Raw genomic sequence first — 23,871 nt, 5'->3', positions numbered from 1 at the left:
AGTATCCTCATCTGTAAAATGAGCTAGAGAAGGAAATGGCAAGCCACTCCAATACCTCTACCAAGAAAATTACAAATAGGATCACAGACGCAACTGAACAACACCAGAACTGAGGAAGAGAACTCTTGGTGAAGATTGTTCCATCACCAATGCAGGTATGCATCTGCTCTGCAATGTAGTTTACCTGAGGCATCGAAAGATTAAATGACTTGTCAAGGGTGACAAAGACAGCAAGTGTAGGAGGTGAGACTTGAACCCAGGTCCTGCCTGAAAGGCCAGATCTTTATCCATTGCATCATGCTCTCTCTCTATTTCAGGGTGCACCATTTTTCTTTTTTTTTCTTTCAAAAAGGCATCATTGTAGGAATGAAACTTGTACTTGGAAGTGGCCTATATTTGGGTGAATATAATATATCTTTTACCTAGCTCATAACTATGGCTAATTTGTGATTGTTGGGTCATTACTGACTAATATTTTCATACTGGTCTGGGGGACTAAGAGGAGTAGCCACCATAGGGAGCCAGGAACCTTCCTTTCCATGGCCTTAATTCTTGTTGTCCAGTTCCCGCCAGACTTTGAATGGGTTGTGTGCTCCACCCCACATCCTTTCCCCGCTTCTGCCTGATGTAACCTAGAGCTTCTCATTGCTGTAGTCTCCAGGACTGGTATCCCAACATTGGGCAGAGACTATCTGCCCTCTCCTTGCTCTCCAGGGTCAACTGGGCTTTACCATTTGCCCAGCTTTCCATCTGCCTTGAGGCTAGCTAGCCCTTCTTATATGTGTTGCTTTCTTTAATTAAAGTGTGATCTTTTTTTTAAAAATAAAGTACTATTTAGCACAATGCTTAGTTAGCACACAGTGAGACCTTAATAAATAGTTTTCCGTTCTAGAACTCTTTAACCAGTATTTGGATATTCAGAAAATGGCTGTTTTCCTAATGCTAGCTTCATTGATTTTATTTCATTTTATTTCATTTTCAATTTTACATAATCAAAATTGTCCGTTTAATTATTGTCTTTGCCTCTCTTTCCCTAGCCATAGTTCTAAAATGCAGTCCTCCATTATGCTAGAATATTTTTGTGCTGTGACCTTTTACATTTAGGGTATGTATCCATTTGGAGATTATTGTCACACATACATTTTTGGGTATGACCAATGTGTTGAATTGTTTCATTTGTCTATACTTGTTTTGATGGAGAATTCTACTGGGACAGGGGCAGAGGGTGAGTTACTATGAAGGGACAGGAATGTGAAAAAAGAAGAAGAAGAGATCATCAAAATGGAGCGTCTCAAAAATCTTAGTGCAGTTTTAAGCTTTAATAACTTGAGAAGAATGTTACCAACTTAAAAAAACATTTTCAAGTTTAATTATTTAAATTTCTTCTAAACTTATTTTTGTGAATTTCATATGATAACTTTTTAAAATTTTAAATTTAAGGACACAGGGCACCCTGTCATTATACATTGTATTTTTACAGGTTTCTGTCTGTCACGTTCTCTGACCAGCAGATTGGTAGAGAATATCCCCTCATTTGGCCACCCCAGTCACCTGATTTACCCCATTACACTTCTTGTGGGGTCATGGCAGAACTGTCATGTATGCATCAACATGTCATTCTTTGAATGATCTTAAGGCTTAGGATTACAAATGCAATATTTTTAGTCACTTGGCAAGCACCAGGTGAGTTTTAGAAAGTTTGAAAATTAACTAAAGTAATTATAGCATAGTATTATGGTTGGTTATCTTGAAGTATGAGGAAAAACCAATTATTTTTAGAAATTTAAATACTTGACTTTTCAATTTTTTGTACTTTTGCAGCATTTAAGCTTCTGAAATTATTAAACCTTAAACCTGTACTAAGACTCTTAGGATACATTACCTTGTATGTGTGTGTGTGTATGCACATATTTTATGGGTGTATATAAAAATGGCTTAAGTGAGCTCCTACTTTAATTAGGAGAAGCAACAAGTTAAGTCCCTTCTGAATCTCTTTTCATTTTCTCACATATATATGAACACTTAAATATAAGTATATGTGCATATGTATTCATATATAGATGTACATACATGTACATTGCATATATAATAGATATGTATACATTATATACATGTGTATATATTCATGTGTATGTGTTTTCAATGTGTATGTATTCATGACTGTATTTCACTGATGTGTGTATATTTTTACACACACACATATATACATATATATATAATATACACTATACAAAAAGGTGTTGAGGAGAGAGAAGCAAAGTGGGAAGCAAGGTACTAACTTGCTAAATGTAAAATACACTTTAAAAATAAGCTACATAAGTTCAAAGATAATTTTTTGTGCTTGAGTTTTATATTTGATGTTTTTGTGTTTGTGCCTTTTGATGACTAAGTTTGTAATAAAAATCACTTTTACTAGAAAGTTCTATCATTTATTAACATTTTCATATAAAACTTCTCTGCATATACTTCAGTACTAAAAGATTGCATGGTTTTGTTGGCATTTGTATTTTCTCCACTGATGCAGACCACTGCCCCTTTTTGCCTTAGCTGGTCTTTGCAGATTGCTCTGGCTGAGTCTTCTGGCATTGACATTGGAATTCCCTTCACTGATGTTGATCGCTGCTCTTTTTTGCTTTAGCTGGTCTTTGGGGGTTGCTCTGTCTCTGCCTTCTGGGAGAATGAACCTCCCTAAACTTAGCAAGACTAACTTGGACAAGTCCACTATGGGGTCCAGGTTGACAAGCCTTGTCAGAATTTCTGCTCCGTAAGTCAAGAATCCAGGGTCACCTCCATACTACAAGGAGGCTGCAAAGTACTTTAATGCACAAATGCAATTAAAAACTGTCCATGCAATGAGTCTTGCTGTTATCTGCTGCTGCTGTACTGGTTACTTCTATCATGTTCATTGTTTTACTTCCTTTAGCACTTTGGGCAAATCAATTCACCTTCCTTAGTTTCCTCATCTGTAAAATGGGGCAGGGGGGAGGAGGCAAGAACTCAGCCTCTGAGGTCTATCCAGCTCTGTATATCTCTGATCCTATAGGATAGGATCTGGGCCTGTGATTTCATTGGTATAACTCACAGATGAGAAAACATGGTCTACCAATGATAGAGAAGCTGCCACCTCATGCTTAGGACACTGAAAGTTACCTCCTCAGAGTCAGAAAGTCAATATGTGTCAGACAGCTGTAAGATTTGAACTGAGGGCTTCTTGGCTCCCAGGCTGGTTCGATAACCACTCTAAGGGGCTATCTCTTGTGAGCCTGTAGTCTTTATCAGTAGCCTGATCTAATAGAAGCATTGGTCTAAAGAATTCTACCATATTAAAAAAAACTATGAAAACCAAAGCAACAGGGAACAAATAGAAAGGAGAGATAAAATACTTTACATTCCTTCAAGGTACATGCCTAATTTTCATGAGGTTTAGTGCCCAGCTTCCATTAGTCTTGCCCTTATAGGTCAAGAACACAGAGGACCTAGGGCTTACTTTCATAATTGATATATATCAAGTGGATTACAACAAAGATATTTTTAAAATGCCAATGGCTTGTGTTATCGCAAGGCTGTTAATTATTAAAACCATAATTTCTTACAAAAGAGATCTGGAGCATGCTGAGACACAAATTCAACCCTATTAGATGTGGGGTGGGAATGGAGGGGGAGGGATAGAAGTTCACCTTTTTTTTCACAACATTAAAAGGCTATCAGTCCTTCCAGTTCCTTCCACTTACCCTTGCTCTCATTTGTCAAGATGTCCTTGTTCATCAGTTTCTACTCTGGCACATCTATTGGTTTCACCACTAAACCTCTTGAAAGGAAGGAATAATGAGGCTGGGCAATCAGGCTTTGAGTAGAATATGGAGGCATGATTTGTAATTCTTAACTTTATTAAAAATAATCCTATACACTCTGCAATCTAACCAACAACAAAAATTATGATTTTTTTGTGATTTATAATTTTTTGCTTTATTAAAAATAAGTCTGTACTCTGTGATCTAACCAGCAACAAAAATTCTGATTATGTATATTTTTAAAAGAATAGTTTTTTAGGTAGTTATGTAGACAGGGAGGGTCTATTCCACAAACTGCCAAAGAAAATATTTAAAAATCATTCTTCTTGGAAACACTAGAACTCAAGCCCCAGAAGACTGCTGCTGCCTGGGTGGCTAACCAGAGACCTCCAATATATAGATCTCAAATCATGGTATCCTTTCATTTGGCTCATGAGGTTCTGTGAGATCTGAATGTACCACTCCAGTTTTTAAACTATTGCGGCTGACTGTTAATTCAAAGAGACTGAATTCATTTTGTGGGACCTTTTTTTTCTATAACTATAATTTCATTTGTTTTTCCCTTTCCTCCTGTGCTATTTTGGTTCTCTAAAGCTAAATAAGGTTAACAGGGTTAAGGAGGGGACAAGGCAATAGAAGGAAGACAGGGACATTTCATTACTCAGCTGACTGTAGCTGATGCTAATGGGATCCAAAGCTGTACACAGGAATTTGTTTTCCTTGTGCTATAAATAGAACCCTGAGAAAATATCTACTTAAAGGTTAAAAGTAAATAACCAATAGGAGATTTCCACATGTCCTGTTGAATACCTGACCCTCTCCCTTTCCAATATCAAAATCCGCATCGGGATAGACTGGTTTAAATGAATGAACCTTGGCCAGAGAAAATTTTCTTTCTTTGTGACTACCATCTCTGGGAAGCAGCATGATGAGAGATGTAAGGCATATAAGCATGAATGTAATCAGGCAAACTACATTCTTGTCTATGGTCCCCACTGACTCATTGTGTAATCGCTGGTGTCTTGCTAAGACTAAAAAAGCCTCATCTGCTTTGAAAAAAATGAAGAAAAGAGAGACTATCCCCTCCTCTGGAGGAGCTGTGTAGAAGTGCAATTTTACATCTTGCCATGGGTACTTATGAGTTGTATGCCCCTAGTTAAGAAGAGTAATATGGTATAGTGAAAAGACTGCTGTTTTGGGAGTCACATGAACTGGGTTAAAATCCACATACTTCCTCTTACTTGGATAAATCACCCAATCTCTCTGGATCTCATTTTCCTCATATGTATAATGAGGGGACTAGACTATATGCTACTAAGGGCTCTTTCAACTCTAGACCTGTGGTTCTATTGAAAGACTTTCATTTTAAGTAATTTTTTTTCTTCAACTGGCAAAAATCTGCCTTTTTCCCTTCTACCATCCAACTGAGAAAGAAATAAAAAAAATCCCTGTTAACAACATGTATTGTCAAATGAAACATATTCATGCATTAGTCATTCCCCTAACCCCCCCTCCGCCTCCTTCCCAACCAAAAAGTCTCAATCAGTACTCTCAGCTTTTCACACTCTATCAGGAGGTAGGTAGCATGTTTTTCATGAGTCCTCTGGAATTGCAATAGATTATTATCCCGATCAGAGTTCCTAAATCTTTCAAAGTCATTTGTCTTTATTATATTGTTGTCACTGTATAATTGTCTTCTTGTTTTTGCTAATTTCATTCTGTATCCCTCCAAACAAGTCTTCTTAAAACCCATCCCTTTGTCATTACTTACAGCACAATAGCATCATCACATCTATGTAGCATAACTTGTTCAGCCATTGCCCATTGATGGCACCTCAGTTTCCAATTCTTTACCACCACAATTCTTTGCTATAAATATTTTTGTCTATGCTCAGTTTGTTTTGCTTAGGACTAATCTCTCCTTTTATCTATCCTCTTTCAACTGTTTTCCCTTTCCCTCTTGTTTCCCTGTTGAGTGAAGTGTATTTCTGTATCCAACTGTGTATGTGTATTCTTCCTTCCTTTGATCATTTGAGTGTGAGATTCAAGTATATCCCTCTTCCCCAGTCCCTGCTACCCTTCTGCTTGTTTTTAAAGACTTCTGTTTGTGTACCTTGACAATGGAATTTCCCTCACAGCCATCTTCCTCCCTACCCCCAGTATATTCCTCACTTTCATTCTTTTAAGTTCATCAAGATATAATAGAATCACTTCCAGGTCTTCTGTACTCCCTTCATGACCCCTGATGAAGATGAATTTAGGAGAACTCTCTTATTATCTCTCCTATTAGAATGCAAAAAATGTACTATTATTTATTCTTTTATGATTGTTCATATGTTCATATATATTCTTCTTAGATTTCTCTTGATTACTGTGTTTGCACTTCAAAATTTCTATATAACCCTTCTCTTTTCATCAAGAATGCTTAGAAGTCCTCCTGCATTAAAAGTCTGTTTTTCCCCTTTAGGATTATATTCAGTTTTGTGAAGTTCAGTTATTCTTGGTTATATAAACCTATATCCTTTGTCCTCTGGAAATATGAACTTCCAGGCTCTCTGTTCCTTTATAATGGTGGCTGGTAAATAATGTGGGATCCTGACTAGAAGTCATCAGTATTCAATATTGTTTACTTTGACCAGGGAACTCTGGGTTTTGACCATTTTGGGATTTCTTTTAGGAGGCAGATTTTTTTTCCATTTCCATTTTTCCCTCTGATTCTAAGAGACCTGGGTACTTCTATGAATTTTAAAAATATGATGCCTAAGCTCTTTTTTGGTCATAGCTTTCAGGTAGTCCATTCTTGAATTATCTCCTTTTTCTGTTTTCCAGATCAGTTGTTTTTGAAGTTGAGATACCTTTCTTTCTTTTACTTTTTCATTTGTTTGAATTTGTGTTAATATAACTTGTTGTCACATCTTCTATTTGGCCTATTCTAATTTTCAGGGAGTTTGTTGCTTGATCAATGTTTTGTACCTTCAAGGTATTTATTATTCTCTTTCCAATTCTTTCTTCTATAGCTGTCATTTCTCTGCCCCCTTTTCTTCTAGCACTCTCATTTCATTTATAAATCCATTTTGATTCTTTTTAAAGAAACTGTTTACTTCATCTTTTCCAGGAATTCATGGCTCAAGTCATGTTTTTAATTTCACAATTTGCTTGTAGATGTTTCGGAGTCATTCTTTTCTGGATTTACATCTTGAGCATAGATAGTCACCATAACAACTTTTTTATGTTAGGGTTTTGTTTATTTGTTCATTCTTCCAAGTTGATTACCTGACAACAGACTTTATGTATGGATAGGTTATGCATACTTCAGGAAGGAATGTCCGAGATGGTCTTGGTGCCACTTTCTTGGGGTATGAACATCATGTTATGCCAGGACCTCAGGGACAGCTCAGGCTGGAGACCCTCAAGCTTGTTGTGCTCCCAAAATGATCTGATCCAGGACAAGTCTCATTTCTGCCCTTCTGGCCTGAACTCCACATGTTCCTGACCTGGATTTGGATATCAGCAACATCCATGTGGGCTTGCCCTGTTTTGAGTTTCATCAGACTACTCTCCTAGGTGCAACTATTATTGACTAGCTGGAAATTTCTTTTGGTTCAGAGCAGGCTCCACTTTGGTCTGGGACTCCTGCCCTGGAATTACACTGCAGATTGCAGTTACTAAACTTATAACTAGAATTGAGACCCTGCTTCTCTACTTGGGTCCAAGCCACACAGCTGCTGCTTCATTTCTGAGCTTGCCCCCTTCTTAGTACACAGCCTAGGACCAAAGATCTTTCCTTTCTCTGAAACTCATCCCCTAGCTACAAGTCCTCCCTTAGTCTGCATCGGACCTGTGATATGGAACTGTGCTGTGAGCAACACACTTGCCATTTTCCACTTATTCCTGCATCCTGCACAACGCTAGGATCCTCTCTGCTGGATGGGGGAAATCTTGTCTTGCCCTAATGCACAGCTTCTCAATGCCCTGGAATGCTCCAAGCAATGATCCCTATAAAGATCTCTTTCCATATCTTTTCCTAGTCTCTTTTTCCCTGTCCCCACCATACAGGCTAGGTGGCATGGTGAATAGAGTGCAAGGACTGGAGTCACGAAGGCTTGAATTCAAATCCAGCCTCAAACACTTATTAGTTGTGTGACCCTGGGCAAGTCAATTAACCTTATTTGCTTCATTTTCCTCATCAATAAAATGAGCTGGAGAAGGACATGAAAAACCATTCCAGTATCTTTGCCAAGAAAACCCCAAAAGGGGTCACAAAGAATCAAACGTAACTGAAAATGACTAAACAAAACAAAATAATGTCCATAGACCTTTCTTGTTTCTATCAACTTGGGCTGAGAGTGACTCACTTGGATTTTATTGGATTTCCCTATACAGATTAAAATGTGATGTGTTTTCTAGATCTGTTTAAAGAAAGCAGGTGTAGGGGATGGGGATGGAGAAACCTGGGGATGGGTGAGGGGGATTTTTTTTTTACTTCTCTCTGCTATGCCGCTATCTTGGCTCTCCAAAGACTTTAGAAAACATCTAAGTCATCTTCCTGATTATGCAAGATTCAAAGCTAGAGGGGCCCTCAAAGGTCATCTAGCCCAGCAGTGTCAAACTCAAGTAGAAATGGAGGCCACTCATCCATACGTAAGGCCACATATTATGGGCCACCTATTGACTTCATTTTAAAATACAATGTTGTCTATATTTCATTATTTTTTAAATTTATTTTGTCAAATACTTCTCAATTACATTTTAATCTGGTTCTGGCTCCAGGGTGTAGTACAATGAGCATGTGATCTAGTCAACCCTGCTCATTTTTCAAGTGAAGAAACATACTATGCGATGCTATGCAAATCACCTACCCTCTCAGAGGTTCAGTGGGAATAATGTGAGTTATTATCGAGGCACTCTTTATGAAACAATTTAAGATATCCCAAATAGAAACATGAAACTCATCATAACCTTGTTGGCAACATTGCCAGCATGACCCACCAAAAGCACAAAATTAGGTGGAACGAATCCCAGAACCCTATCCAGAAGAGACTGGTTATCAGCAGGGACTTATTATAGCCCCATCTCGTGATTGAATCTCCCCTCTGCTTAGCTTCTGAAGGTGTCATTAGAGCAAGGATGAGATTGGCTAATCCTGCGGGGCAGGCTGACATTATGGGTGCCTAACTAATATTAACCAGTCATGATTCTCTGTTAGACAAAGTCATATGTACATAGCACTAGTCTGTAAGGCAAAGTTCATGTCCATAATTTAGGTCCTTAAAGGCAGACTATCCAGGAAGTAACAAATGGGTACACAGACCAGTGGCCATGGTTTTTCAATGGTTCGCTGCAGAAATACTAAGATGAGTTTGCTGACCAGTGGAAGGTAAGGCTTTTTCTTTTCTCTTTTTTAGATTTTATTTGATGCCTTTTGTTTTTCTACATTGCATTTACTTCTGAATATATCACTGGACCTCTCCAAGCACTGAGCATCCCCCTTGTAACAAAGACTTTCGAAAAGAACAATTATTTTTAAAAGTCATCTTATAAAACCAACCAACTATATTAATATCTTATATGACTAAACTATATTAATATAATATCAACTGATATTAAAATGCAATATTCCATATCCATAGCCCACCTACCCCCATGTCTGTAAGGAGGAGGGACTTTTTAAAGTTTTCTCTGGGACTAACTTTGGTCATTATGGTTAATCCCATGTTTAATTTTTAAAAATTTCTCTCTCCATTTACATTCTTATACTCACTATATATGCTTTCCCACCCACCCTGGATCTGCATCTTTTATTCAGCATCGTTTCTTAAAATCTCCTCATATGTTTCTGAATTATTAATAATCATCATTTCTTATGATGCAATAAATATTCCATTATATTCACGCACCACAATTTATTTATCCATTCTCCAGTCACCAGGTCATAAATTTGGAGCTAGAAGAGACCTTGGAGGTTTTGGAGCTGAATCCAGCTCCTTCATTTTACAGAAATTAAAGCATTAAAGAGATTTGGTTAAGTGATTTGCCCAGTCATGTAGCTGCTAAGGCAGGATTCAAACCCAGATGTTGCCTTCAAGTCTAGCAATCCATTCCCTACACCATGCTGTTCTCAATGGGCATCCACTTTGTTTTCAGTTATTCATTCCTACAGAGAGTACTGCCATACATATTTTGATGTATATGGATCTTTATTTCTATTTGATCTCCTTGCAGCATCACTGTATGTCTAGTACTGAGGTGTCTGGGTCAGAAGAAGAAAAGGTTTTAATTTATGTTTTTAAAAAGCATTTTAATTGACATCTACTTCTGTAATGAGGAGAGACTTTTTAAAACTTTTCTCTGGGACTAACTTTGGTCATTGTAGTTATCCCACTTTCAATTTTTAAAAATTTCTCTCTCCATTTATATACTTAGAATCATTATATGTGTCTCCCTTCTGCCCCACCCTGGATCTGCTTCCTTTACATAACCTCTATTGTCTACCATCTTCTCTCCTCCTTCTCACTTTGGTCTTTCTCTCTTTCCTTCTCCTTCTCAGAGCACCAGGATAAAAAATAAATAGAACACCCCCCCACCCCCAAAAAAACAAACCAACAAATTTTAAGTCTTATGTTATATGCAGTGATCAATATCTATGGTCCCCCACCTCTGCACAGAAGTGAAGGGAGAAGTCTTCTTTGGGACCAAGCTTGGCCATAATAATTTTGCAGCATTTAATTGTGATTATTTTGTTGTGGTGGCCGATCCTCTTTCTGGTATTGCAGTCATGAAGTATGTTGTTTTCATGTTTCTGTTTACTTAATCTTATGCCAGCTCACATATTTTCCCATATTCTACATATTACCCATATTCATTGTTTTTTTTTACAGGACAAGAACCTACAAGTGGTGTGTTAATAAATCTTTAACAACTGGATCCTCCCCCTCAAAATGTGTTCATGACATTTATTTTTTTAATATAAATATTGCATTATTCACTACTTTATTAATAAATCTAAGAAGCAACAAAACAATAAATCATGCCCTGATTTGTAGTATCTGTTGACTTTTGAGGCATAAATTCTCATACTGAAAAATTTAACAACTAGATCTTTTGAGGCAATACAAGCCGTCTCTGGCATCCTACTGGCATTTCATTCCAACCCTATATTACAGTTTGTTAGCCATTCCCCCACTGATAGGCATCTGTTTGTTTTAAGTTCTTTGCTGCCACAAAGAGTTGCACATAGTCCTAGTTAGCTGCGTACTATAGGTAGTAACCTGGTCGTAAGAAGAATTGCCCTAAGTTCTGCTACTCCAAACTGTGGAACAGAGAGTTCCTCCTAGAAGCTCCATTTAAGGAGGGTACCCAGACGAGCCTTTTCTTCATTTCCCACTTGGCTGCACTGCTATGGACTTCACCATATTGCCCCCTATGCAGGTACCTTCACTTTTCTCACCTCTTTTTCAGTTTGTTTTGTATGTCTTTCTCCATTAAATGATAAACTCGTTGAGGGCAGGCACTATACTCTTTCTTTTTTTTGCATTTGTATCCCTAGTGCTTGGCATGTAATAGGTGTTTAATAAATATTTATAAAGTGATGGGAAGGATATATTTGCTGTAATGGAGAAAAGCTCTGTGCTGTGAATCAAGAGGCTTTGGTTTGAATTCTGAAGTCTTTGTTAACTGCTTCTATGACCTTTGGAAAAATACTGCATTTCTATGGCTTTGGCTCCCTCCTAAAATGCTGCTGTTGGACTAAATCTCTAAGGTCCCATAGCACTCAAAGCCTATGATGGTATAGAAACTATGGCTTTGTTTGACTATTTTTCCACCTTGGAAATCTGAACAGAGCAGTGGGAAAGAAGCTCACACTCCAATATGCTTTTCTCATTAAAACAAAGGCTAGAAGTTATAAGCGCTGATCTTCAGATAACCTATCATGAGACCTTTCAACTTATCTAGGTCTACTAAGGACAAAAATAATAGAGAGCAGATGCAATTCTAGATTGCCATAAGGTGCACACCAATGTGTCCAGCCAATCACTCAGCAAGCTTTTTACTTGACCTAATTATCACAAATGGCTGGCCACCTTGAACTCACACACTGAAGGGTTATTTAGTCCACTCCATTAAGTTTGTGAAGAATTTGACACTTAAACAGAGATAAAAACTGGCTTTATTGTATCTTCTAAAAATTATAGCTTCTAAATATACACACACATATATAAAACATATATATACTATATATTTATATATATAATTTATATACATACAGTAAATTACAACTATAATTGTAGCTATATATTTAAATGTGTACAAAAATATGTGTGTATATATGATATATGTATATACATATGCAAACAAGCATATTTAAAAGTATCCAGATTTTTATCTTGTGGAAAATACCCAAATGGATTTTTTAAAATTAAAATTTCCTTTCTCATATTACTTTAAAAATATTTTGTTTAATCAGCCAAAGTCCTCCTTTTCACACTCCTACCCCAATAGTACTCCCCACCAAAGGGTTTTGTATAACTCTTTTAAAAAATGAAAAAAGTAATGATCTGAACTCTGGGGGTCTTCCAAAATCTAGGCCTATCCCTGGGAGAGTTAATTCACTTATCTTTGAAGTTTATATCTAGGGCCTAATCTAGTTAATTGGTGACTGAGTATAGGTAAACTAACCCACTTAGCCCTGTTTATTTACTGTTAGGCTCTAGGTGCCAAGACCATGTTTCAGCTTCACATCCTATCTAAGCCTCCAATCATCTCCCAGGACATATCTCATGCTCTTCCTTGTCATCACTCATGCTCAATTAAATAGCCTTTCTCAAACCAAAACATCTCTCCCTTGATCCCTTGTCCCCTTTATATGCTGTCTTCCATCATGAGAATATAACTAGGGCAGGATCTGAATCTTTTAAAAAATCATTGCATCCACCATGCACATAGTAAACCCTGAATTTTTTTTTCATTCATTCATTCATTTCATCAGTGAATTCCCAAGGAATGAGATGCATTTATGAATGAACATTTGCAATTCTTATAGGAAGCCTCAATTGTTTTTTGCAAATGAATGAGCCGATCCTCAAATATGCTGAGTTCAAAATCACACAGCAAATCCATCTCCAAGAACAAAATTCTGGAGCCTTGACCTCACTCTTCTAATCAGAAGAAGCCACTCTACCAAAGATCAGCCCTGGCTTTTGTAAAAGCTGATTCCACAACACAGAAAAGACGTGCTTTCATGAGCTGTCACCACCTAACACATGGAGAGAAAAATGCAGAAGAAATAATGAGCTATTTATGTTTGCCATTTGAGGGTGCAGGTATTTGAAAATTTTTGTTTTGAAAATGTGTTTTTTAAAAAATTGCCAAGAAGTTGTCGTGTGTTTTCATTAGGGATATTGTTGGAAGATAGTGACAAAGAAAAAAAACCCAAAACATCTGCATCGTTATCACTTCTGTCAGAAAATTTCCCTGGCACGCCGGAGCCGTGAGTGTCATTTCATCTAAGAGAGCAAAGAGAACTCATTTACAAAAAAACACCCAAACCTGAAAATGAGCTAAATTTCATTTAACTTTCGGAAGAGATCTGCTGGTTTTAATTATGGGATGCAAGGCACGGGAAAAAGCCCAAGTTGCAACATTTTTAACGTGAAAGTGTTTCAGAAAATGTTTTCTCTCTGAAAGGAAAACTAGGTCAGTTTTAGCAATGTGAAAGATGATTTGAATCACAATGCATTATTAACCTTCCCTTGGGGGGCACGTGCATGCATGCATACACACATACACACACATATACACACACACACATACACATATTTCTGCCTGTGTGTTTCCGGAACCTTCCAATTAAATTCTGTGGAAATCGGAGGGATTTAAAAAAAGCGCACCTCAAAAGTTTTAATTAGGGAGAAAAGCTTCATTACAACCTACACTCCATCAGGTAAAGCCTGTCAATTCATACAGATGCAAAGAATCTTTCAACTGCTGATTATTCTTGTCCGAATGCCCATTCATTTTTATCAGAGATAATTGCCAGTGGGACTCCGCATTCAGTGAAAACAGTCTCTTGATCCCTGGTCTGTTTCAAAGTCCACAATGTTCTTCTTATGTTTCTATCTCTCTCTATATCTGTTATGTGTGTGTGTGTGTGTGTACATATGTATGTATATATGTATATATATGTATATATGTGTGTGTTATTACACTTAAGATAATAGAATTTAATTGACTTGGTTAAAACAGTCTTTGTTAAGTCACAGAAATAAGACAGGGTTAGTTAGACTGTTTATATTATATTGTTCGTTCTTCTCGAGGAATCTTTTTCCCCCTGCACTACCCAGATGATTGCTCTTGGCTTTGGAATCTTTAGAAGATTTTTCTTAGCTTTTTTAGCCTTAGGAACCCTTAACCTAGGTGGGCAGCAGGGAGCCATGGGAAAATCTCTGTTTTGAAGTGTCACTCTGCTACTAACTATCCAGGTGACCTTGGGTTAGTCATTTTGCAGCTTGGTGCTTCATCTGTAAGATGAAGAGGTTGGGCTAGTTGCTCTCCAAGGTCCTTTGTGTTGTTTAAATACCATAAACATGTTAAACAAATCATTTGTTGTACCCTCTGGCTATTTAGGGATCTCTCTGTGGACCCTTCCCATACCTTCCCTTCTACTTAAGGTTGAGTCAAAGAAGAAAGATACTAGAAGAGATATGGTATAATACTCTCTGATAGGAGTGGGAGAGAGAACTTGTAATATATTCTGAGGCTGAGAATTCTTCAAAGAAAAAAACATCCCACAAGCAAATGGAATTTCTTCAAAGATGTAAATATTATCCCTGGCAGTTGTTCTATTTGGTAATCATGTAACTGGACAAGGAGGGTAGGGACTATCAATTATAAAACATTTAAGGTTTGTAGTTGATCTACATGGAGGTAGGCTCTGTGTTAACACTTTAGTCGCTTAAAACTAAACTAAGATTTTGGGGATATGTTGTATTTTATATGAGAGTATACAACAATAACACACATACATATACACACAAACATATATATATATATACATATACACACACACACACACACACACACACACATAATACATGGGCGTGGGAGGGTATAGCAGCTGGGTGTCACAGTGGTTATAACACTGGGCTTGAAATGAAGAAGACGCATCTTCATGACTTTGAATCTGGCCTCAGACATTGAACTAGCTCTGTGATCCTGGGTAAGTCACTTAACCCTGTTTGCCTCAGTTTCCTTATCTGTAAAATGAGCTGGAGAAGGAAATGGCAAACTACTCCAGTGTCTTTATCAAGAAAACCCCAAATGGAGTCACCAAGAATCAGATGTGACTGAAAATGATTGAACAACAACTGCATTTTATATATATATATGTATGTATGTATGTATGTATGTATGTATGTATGTATACATATACACACATACATACACACATATGAACATAGATATGAGACACAATGAATCAGGTGTAATGAAAAAAACCAACACTAGCTTTGGAGTTAGGAGACCTGAGTTTAAGTCCTAGATCATCATCCTGTGAGCCTAGTTGACTTTGGACAAGTCATTCTCCACCTCTAGAACTCCAGTTTCCCATGAAGGAAACTGTGAAAAGAAAGCACAATGCCTGACACAAAATGAGGACTTAATAAAGTTGTTTTTCATTTATTCATTCATTGTAGTTGTATCTGCAGTGCCTAGCACACAGTAGGTGCTTAATAAATGTTTATTGGTTACAGACTGTTTGATAGGAGATATCTGATGATATATCAGTATAACAACACAATAACATTTATCCTTAAAATTTTCGAGAACCAATACTTATAAGATGCCCAAAATAGAGAAAATGAAATGCTTTCAAAATAAAGAGACCAAGTGGAAGAAAATTGTGCCATGTGGGAACAGGATGTATATATGTGTGTGTGTGTATACACACACACACGCACGCACGCACGCACACACACATACGCATATATACATATGCATATGTGTGTATGTGTATATATGTGCATACATATATACACACATATATGTGTGTATATGTATATATATGTATGTATGTGTGCGTATATATGTGTGTGTATGTATATATATGTATATATATGTATATGTATATGTATATATCAATCATCCCTGTGATTCTGTCCGCTAGGCACTAGGAATACATATATGTACTACTTTCAATGATTCTGTTGGAAGAGAAGCTTCCATCCTAAACTCTTATTCAATTACATAATGCTACTATTATCCTCTTGACCTCTGGTCTTTAGAACATTAAATATAAAATGTAGAAGAATAATAAAGGAGAATAAACAACTTGTCCTCAGCCTGAACTTCATCCCTAATAGATGAGGAAAATGAGTCACTGGTGATGACAGGAATCATGATAAGTCACAGTTTACAAAGCTCTTTTCTCATCACAGACTTGTGAGGCAAGCAGCACAAACAACGTCATTCCCATTTTACAGATGAGGACACAGACCCAGCCACGGAGGTGGAATGTCTGGATAATGGTCAGCTAGTAAATGGTCGGCAAAGCTGAGACTCCAACTCACATCTTCCAACTCCAATCATGTCTTGCTCCTACTTCTGTTATACTTTGCTATCAATCAGAATGCTGTGTGCCTTTCAGTTCCTTGAAGAAAAATCCTAATTTTTTTTTCATTATTTCTTAGGCTCTCCCTTAATCCTCTTCCCATTTTTCCCTGTCCAGTTGAGTGACCCAATAACTATTTTTAGCCAAAAATACAGATTACTCTCCCTTTTTAATCCTCCTATTCTATTTTCAAACCTTTAACCTTCCCTCTTCCTGAATCCTAATTTACAGAGCTGGAGAGGATGTTCAGCAATTATCTAGTCCAACAAATATCCCTCAAATAATTCCTTTTTGCAACATACCTGAAAATGGTAATCCAGTCTTTGTTTGAAGACCTCTAATAAAGAGAAACCCACTATGTCACCAGGCAGCTCAATTTCCCTTTTTTTAAATCTTCTTTTCTATCATGCACTTGAGAATCATCAGCAAACATGAGCACTTTGATAGCCAAGGGGTGATATAAAAGGATAATTGCATATGGAATCATGTGTAAAACCATAAATCTACCATGCACTGCTTGTCGTTTTTAAAGTGTACATAAACTTTTACGTGGCGTTACTAACACTACCCGCTCTTATCTGTGGCCCCTTCTCCATGTCTTCCTCACTTCTGTGTATTTGTAATGTGCTTCATTGGCATGCCTTTCCTCCTTTATCTTGTTTTTTTTTTTTTTCCAAAAAACACTTTTCATAGAGTTCTGGTTGTACAAATGTCTTTATATTGGCCTCTGCTGTTGCTATACCTAAGGGCATTTTTCTTCCTTTTTCTACCATTTGTGAACATTTTAGGGTTGAAAGGAAGTTTGAACTGTTATAGGGTCCATCTCTCCACCTGAAGGGAGGGATGGGGAAGCCATAGGAAATTGCAAAACCACAAACTACACTTCTCTCAGGCTTTGCTACACGTGCATTGACAAACAACAACGTGTGCATTGACAGTGGTATCATTCTCACCCCTCGCATCTCCCCACCCCAGGGATTATTAGGGTTATTTTGGTTTTCTCTTTGCCAGGATTTGCAACATGTCATAAGATCATGGATTTGGAACTGAGAAGAGAACTTAGCTGCCATTGAGTTCACTTCCTTTGTTCTTGCAGGCAAAGAATATGAAGCATAGAGAGACTTCGTTGTTTGAGACAGGACTGGAACTGAGGTCCTCCTGATTCCAAATCCAGTAGTAACCTCTACGCTGCCTCATTTCCCCTCTAAGTTCCCAGAAATGTATAAACATTTGCAATACCATATGAATAACAACTGCGAATGACTCAGCAATTCTCAGTAATACAATGATTCAAGACAATTCCAAAGGACTCATGATGAAAAATGCCATCCACATCCAGAGAAAGAACTGATGGAGACTGAATGCAGATCAAACATACTATTTTTAACTTTCTTTATTTTTTTCCTTTGGTTCTGTGTCTTCTTTCACAACATTACTAATATGTTTCACATGATTAATCATATATAACCCATATCAAATTGCTTACTGTCTCAGGGATGGGGAAGGTGAGGGAGAGAGAGAGAAAATTTGAAACTCAAGTTTTTTTAAATGACTGCTAAAAATTGTTTTTACATATAAAAAGGGGAAAATAAAATATTATTTAAAAAATTTTAATTTAATTTAACAAAGATAAATGTTAGTCACTTTCACACTTTGACAAGGATTATTTTACTTCTTTTCCTTTACTTTTAATCCCAGGGCCTAGAAGAGTGGGTTCACACTTTGTAGTTGCTTAATAGATGTTTATTGATAATCACTTATTTTATGTTCTACGTATTTTCCTTCGATATAACAAATTTAGCAGGGTAGAATTTATATTTGAATTTGAGCACATACATATACTTTTAGTTCCGAACCCTTCAAATGCTGATGACAGAGCAATCCAAGGCGAAAAGCATCTGTTTTACACCTCCCAGAATGAAATAATCGTTAGAGACTGCACTGTACCTTCCCCTCCCTAGAAAGCTTTGATTCGCCTTCCAGAAATGTATAGTCATAATTGCAGGAGGCCATCTGCCTAGTGATGAGGTGATCACTCACAACATTCTTACTTGGAACAAGTCAATACTGGCATGCCCAGTAGATAGAAAGACACTCCTGCTGGTGAAAGCGTTTTAAAAAAAGTGACAGGAAGTAACACCCTTCTTTCCTGCCATGTGTTATTTGTCTTTTGGCATAATTTATGGCCAAAGTCCCTAGTAACTAATTAATACCAAACTCCAGAAATGACATGTCTTTCATTCAGCCTTCCCCTCATGAGCTCTCAAAGAAACCCTCATTGCACAGCTGTTCACCCTGGCCTACTCTTGAGTGTTAATTAACCAAATGATACTGTAGTGCTCTAAGACTGCTGAATGAAGATGGGACCTGATACAGATAATAGGTTTGCTTTAGGGACTGTTCTGTGAGAGGCTCCCATTGGCCATGCATGGTGTCAGATGGCCCCAGGGGAAATCTTAGGGCCTGGTTAACACTCTACCATCCGAGTTACTGTTAAAGCAACTGGAATTCTTGGGATGTGATGCACCTGAAGGATGAATGCAACTATGGTACCGAAGCTAGAGCATGAAGCAATGGGCGGATGAAGTGTAACATTGGTGGGATGTAAAGCAAACGTAGCCTGAGGCTTGGCTTAATTGGGGAGACACAGCAAGTTCAAAATCAGAATTCCTTTTCTCTATGTCACCTTCAAAGTCCTCTACTTCTTTTGAGAGATATCACCATCCTTCTAGTATTCCAGGTTCATAACATCAGTGTTATTTTTGACTACACTCTCCCTCACTCCTACATAAGAATAGTAATTGTTAATAATGTTTCTACACTCAAACTTCTCTCCTTTCAAGGTATATCACCATCTTTCTAGTATTCCAGGTTCATAACATCAGCGTTATTTTTGACTACACTCTCCCTCACTCCTACATAAGAATAGTAATTGTTAATAATAATGTTTCTACGCTCAAACTTCTCTCCTTCTTACAAGGGATATCACCATCTTTCTAGTATTCCAGGTTCATAACATCAGTGTTATTTTTGACTACACTCTCCCTCACTCCTACATAATTATTATTATTGATGATAATAATATCCACATAGTGCTTTGTGCCAGGCACTAATGTTAGTTGCTTTACAATTATTATCTCATTTCAATCTCATGACAACAAGGTAGTTGCTATTATTATTATATCCTCATTTTATAGGTGAGGAAACTGAGATCACAAGAGGCTACGTGACTTGCCTAGGGGCACACAGTTACTCAGCATCTGAGGCCAGATTTTAATTTAGGTCTTCCCAGTTCCAGGTCTGATGCTCAATCCACTGAGGCATCCAGTGGTCCCATATCCAAGCAATTGACAAATGTTGTCATTTTTACCTCCACAACATCTCATATCTTTCCCCCACCCAAAGACCCTTGTCTCTCCCCTCACAGCCACCACCCCATTTCCAGGCCCTCATCACCTTGCTCATGAAGCATTGAAATAGTCTCTTAATTGGCTTCCCTACCTCAAGTCTCTCCTTTCTCTAATCCTTTCTCCTCATTGTTCCCAAAGTGATTTTCCTTAATTATGGCTCCAACCACGTAAGATACCAGTGGCTCCCGCTGGCCTTCAGGATCAAATAATAAACTCCTCAGCTTGTTTTTTAAAGCCCATCACAAACTCCAATATCTTTCCATCATCATTATATATTACTCCCCCTTTTTGTACTAGAGAGTCTACACAATCTTACCTTCTCTTTTTGCCTCAACCATAGTCTCTTTGACAGTGGTCTCTCATCTCTTTGACTTTGAATTAGCTGTCTCTTGTGCCTAGCATGAGTGTCCTCACCTCTACTTCAAATAACCTCTTGCTTTCTTCAAGACTCGCCTCAATCACCACCCTCTACAATCTACATGAAGGCTTTCTAGATAGTCTCCATTGCTAGTGCCCCCTCTCTCTAACCACCTTGTATTTATTCTGCACATATGATATATACATACACATATGCATATACACATGTGTATATGTACACAGATATAATCAACATACAATGTATATATGTAATTACACACATAGTATATATACTATATATTTATATATACTGTATGTATATAATGTATACTATAATATATAGACTATATATACCATATATTTATATGTATGCTATATTTATGTATATACACTATGCATTTATATGTACATTATACTTATATGTACTCTATATATGTATAGTATTTATATACTATATATACTACATTTATATATACTATATATTTATATGTATACTACATTTTTATATATATACTATATTTATGTATACATTATATTTTTATATACACTATATATTTATAGATACACTATATTTATATGTATACCATACATATATACCTTATATATCACACATTTCCTTATATATTTATATTTCCATATGTGCATATTGTCTCTCCTGATATTTACATAAGCTCTAGAAGCAAGGATTTTGTTTCATTTTTGTCTTTGAATCCCCAAGGGTGTAGTCCAGTGTTTGGCAGATAGTTAATGTTTAATAAATGATTATTGATTATGCCCATATGAGCCTATAGTGAGTGAAGGTGAAGTGACCCAGTCACCCAATCAGGGAGGAAAAGCATTTCAGCACAGACAAAGCACAGGGTCTGGAAGAATACTCTCTTTGGGGATGAGTATGATTTATGATACGCGGACAGAACGGCTTAGTCTATAAATGCTGGGTTTGGAGTCAGGAAGAGCTAAGTTTGAAGCCTGATTCAGTCTCTTACTAGCTGTGACCACCTTATTACCAGACACTCCAAGGGTGAAGCTCCTTCCACAACAGCAACTTTCAGCAGTCTATGACATCAGAGCTAAGTCCTGGGGAGATACCCGAGGCAGAGACATACTAAGGTAAACATAACATAATATAATTCAGACAGGGTCTAAGTGTGAGTATATGGGGAGGATTAACCAAGCTGGACAAGTAAATTAGAATCAGGTTGTGAAGGACCTTAAATGCCCAAATGAGGAGTTTTGATTTCATCTGGTAAGAAATAGGGAGATGAAGAAGTAGACTGAGCAGGGAAATAATATGGTCAGATATCTGCTTTAGGAATTTCACTTGGGCATTTGTGTAGAGAATGGATTAAGGAGAGGAGAAATTTGAGGCAGGGGGACTAATTATAAAGCTATTAAATTAGTCCAGGTGAGAAGTTATGGCTGATGGTCCCTGCATGGATAAAGAAAAGGGGTATATGTAAGAGATGTTGCGTGAGCAGAATAGGGATGTCTTGGAAACTGGTTGGATGTGGGAAGGAGTGTAGTAAGGGAGGAGGACTAGAGCAGGGCTTCTTAAACTTTTTCCATTCCCAACCTTTTCAGCGCTGGACTAGAGGATGATCCAAGGTCGCACACCTGGTTGCCTGGAAAGTGGATGGTACCCTAAGTGAAATCTTATATCCAAACCTCCTTAGTTTCCTTTGCCGTCTCCTTATCCATATCCCTCCCTGTCACAGTGCCCCAACACATTGTCCTTGGCTATCACCGTCTTCTCTTCTGGAGCAGCTAGGTGGCGCAGTGGACAAAGTACTGGCCTGGAGTCAGGAAGAGTCCTCTTCCCGAGTTCAAATGTGGCCTCAGACACTTCCTAGCTGTGTGACCCTGGGCAAATCAATTAACCCTGTTTGCCTCAGTTTCCTCATCTGTAAAATGAGCTGGAGAAGGAAATGGCAAAACACTCCAATATCTTTGCCAAGAAAATCCCAGATGGGGTCATGAAGTCAGACAGGGCTGAAATGACTCAACAACAAATCTTCTCTTCTCTCTCCACACTCTTTCACTTACTGACCTCAATAGCTCTCATGAGTTTAATTATTATATTCATGCAGATGACTCACAGATCTGTGTACCCAGCTTCTCTTTTGAGCTCCTGACATGAAACAATAGCCTATTAAATATTTTGACGCAAGTATCCTGTAAACATATCAACCTCAACATGTCTAAAGCAGAATTCATTATAATTCTGTCTTCTCTCCTAGCTCAGCTCCTGTCTCCAAAAATTTCCTCCCCTACCCTAGTAGTCTTCTCAGAGATGCCTCTAACTCTCCTTCCCTCTCTTCCAGTTAGTGAGATTCCCCCCCATCCCCATGCAGAGCCACCATTTAAGGATGTACTCAGGCCATCCATCCATGTTCACTAATCAGCTGGCTCTACTCCTGACTTTCCCCACATTTTCACCTTTGCCCCACTTATAGCTTGCTTTTAGAGATTGTCTTCTCCCATTAGAATATAAGCCCCTTGAAAGTGGTGATTGTCTTGTTCTTGCTTATATTTGTATTCCCAAAGTTTAGTGCAGTGCCTAGCACGTACTTAATTATTGTTTTTTCCTCTCTAAACTAGTGGTATCAAACTGAAAAAAGTGGATGCCTGCTGGCACTTACTTGGGAAGCAGAAATTTACATTTTGTTCAGTCATCTCAGTCATGTCTTACTCTTTGTGAGCCCATTTGGGGTTTTCTTGGCAGAAATACTGGAGTGGTTTGCCATTTCCTTGTCCCCCGCATTTTACCAATGAAGAAACTGAAGCAAATAGGGTTATGTGACTCGCCTGGGGTCACACAGCTAGTAAGTAACTGAACTCAGGAAGATGAGTCTTCCTGACTCTAGCTGCCCCAAATTTACATTATCATGTTGAATTCTATTTTTATTTATTTCGTTACACATCTCCCAATCACATTTTAATTTGGTTTGGGCCACTGTCTGGAATTTTCTCAAGTTTGACTCCTCTGGTCTAAACCACCCCTCTTCCCTATTCTTCATCCGAAAATACCACCATCCCCCCAGTCATCCAGGTTTACAAACTCAGTGTCGCCATGATCCCTGTTACTTTCTCTCACCCCACATATTGAGTCACTTGCTGAATCTTATTGTTTATATCTCTAAATCTAATGTTTTACCCAAGATACTATCTTAGTTGAGGCTATCCTCACCTCCAGTCAGAAATATTGCAATAGATCCCAATTAGTCTTCTGATCTGTATCTCCCCATTCCAATCCATCTTCCACACAACTTCCAGAGTAATTTTCCTAAAATGCAGGTCTGACTACATCACTTCCCTTCTCAATCACCTTTGGTGGCTCCCTCCTGCCTCCAGCATCAAACAAAACCTCCTCTCTTTGAGCATTTAACATCTTTCCTACCTTTTTAGCCTTATTACAATTAATCCCTTTCATACATCTTTTAATCCAATTAATCTTGCTTTCTTACTGTCCCTCATACACAATACTCTCCATGTCCTGTCTCTGAAGTTTTGAACTATCTCTTCGTGGATAGGATGCACTCATCCTTCCCCTCTACAAATCCCTAGCATCCTTCAAGACTCAGCTCAAATGCCACCTTCTGCAAAAAAAAAAACAAAAACCCACCTTTTCTGATTGCCATCTCCCAACAACTTGAAGTCTCCTTCTTCTCCCAAATCATTTTAATGTCTTTTGTGTATCTCCAACTATGAA

The 23,871-nt window shown here is 37.7% G+C and overlaps 1 protein-coding gene and 1 long non-coding RNA gene across 2 annotated transcripts in view; one reads left to right on the top strand and one right to left on the bottom strand.

Moving 5' to 3' along the window:
• LIN7A (lin-7 homolog A, crumbs cell polarity complex component) overlaps positions 1-23,871 on the bottom strand; it is a 205,790-nt gene that overhangs the window by 119,542 nt on the left and 62,377 nt on the right. The gene's annotated exons all lie outside the window — the stretch shown is intronic.
• On the top strand, positions 11,033-17,694 carry LOC118852215. Its single transcript, XR_005010522.1, has 2 exons — positions 11,033-11,219; positions 17,492-17,694. It is a non-coding gene; the product is annotated as an uncharacterized LOC118852215 (long non-coding RNA).

This window comes from Trichosurus vulpecula, chromosome 5 (assembly GCF_011100635.1).
Source record: "Trichosurus vulpecula isolate mTriVul1 chromosome 5, mTriVul1.pri, whole genome shotgun sequence".
Taxonomy (NCBI): domain Eukaryota; kingdom Metazoa; phylum Chordata; class Mammalia; order Diprotodontia; family Phalangeridae; genus Trichosurus; species Trichosurus vulpecula.
This window is presented reverse-complemented; position numbering and strand designations above follow the sequence as displayed.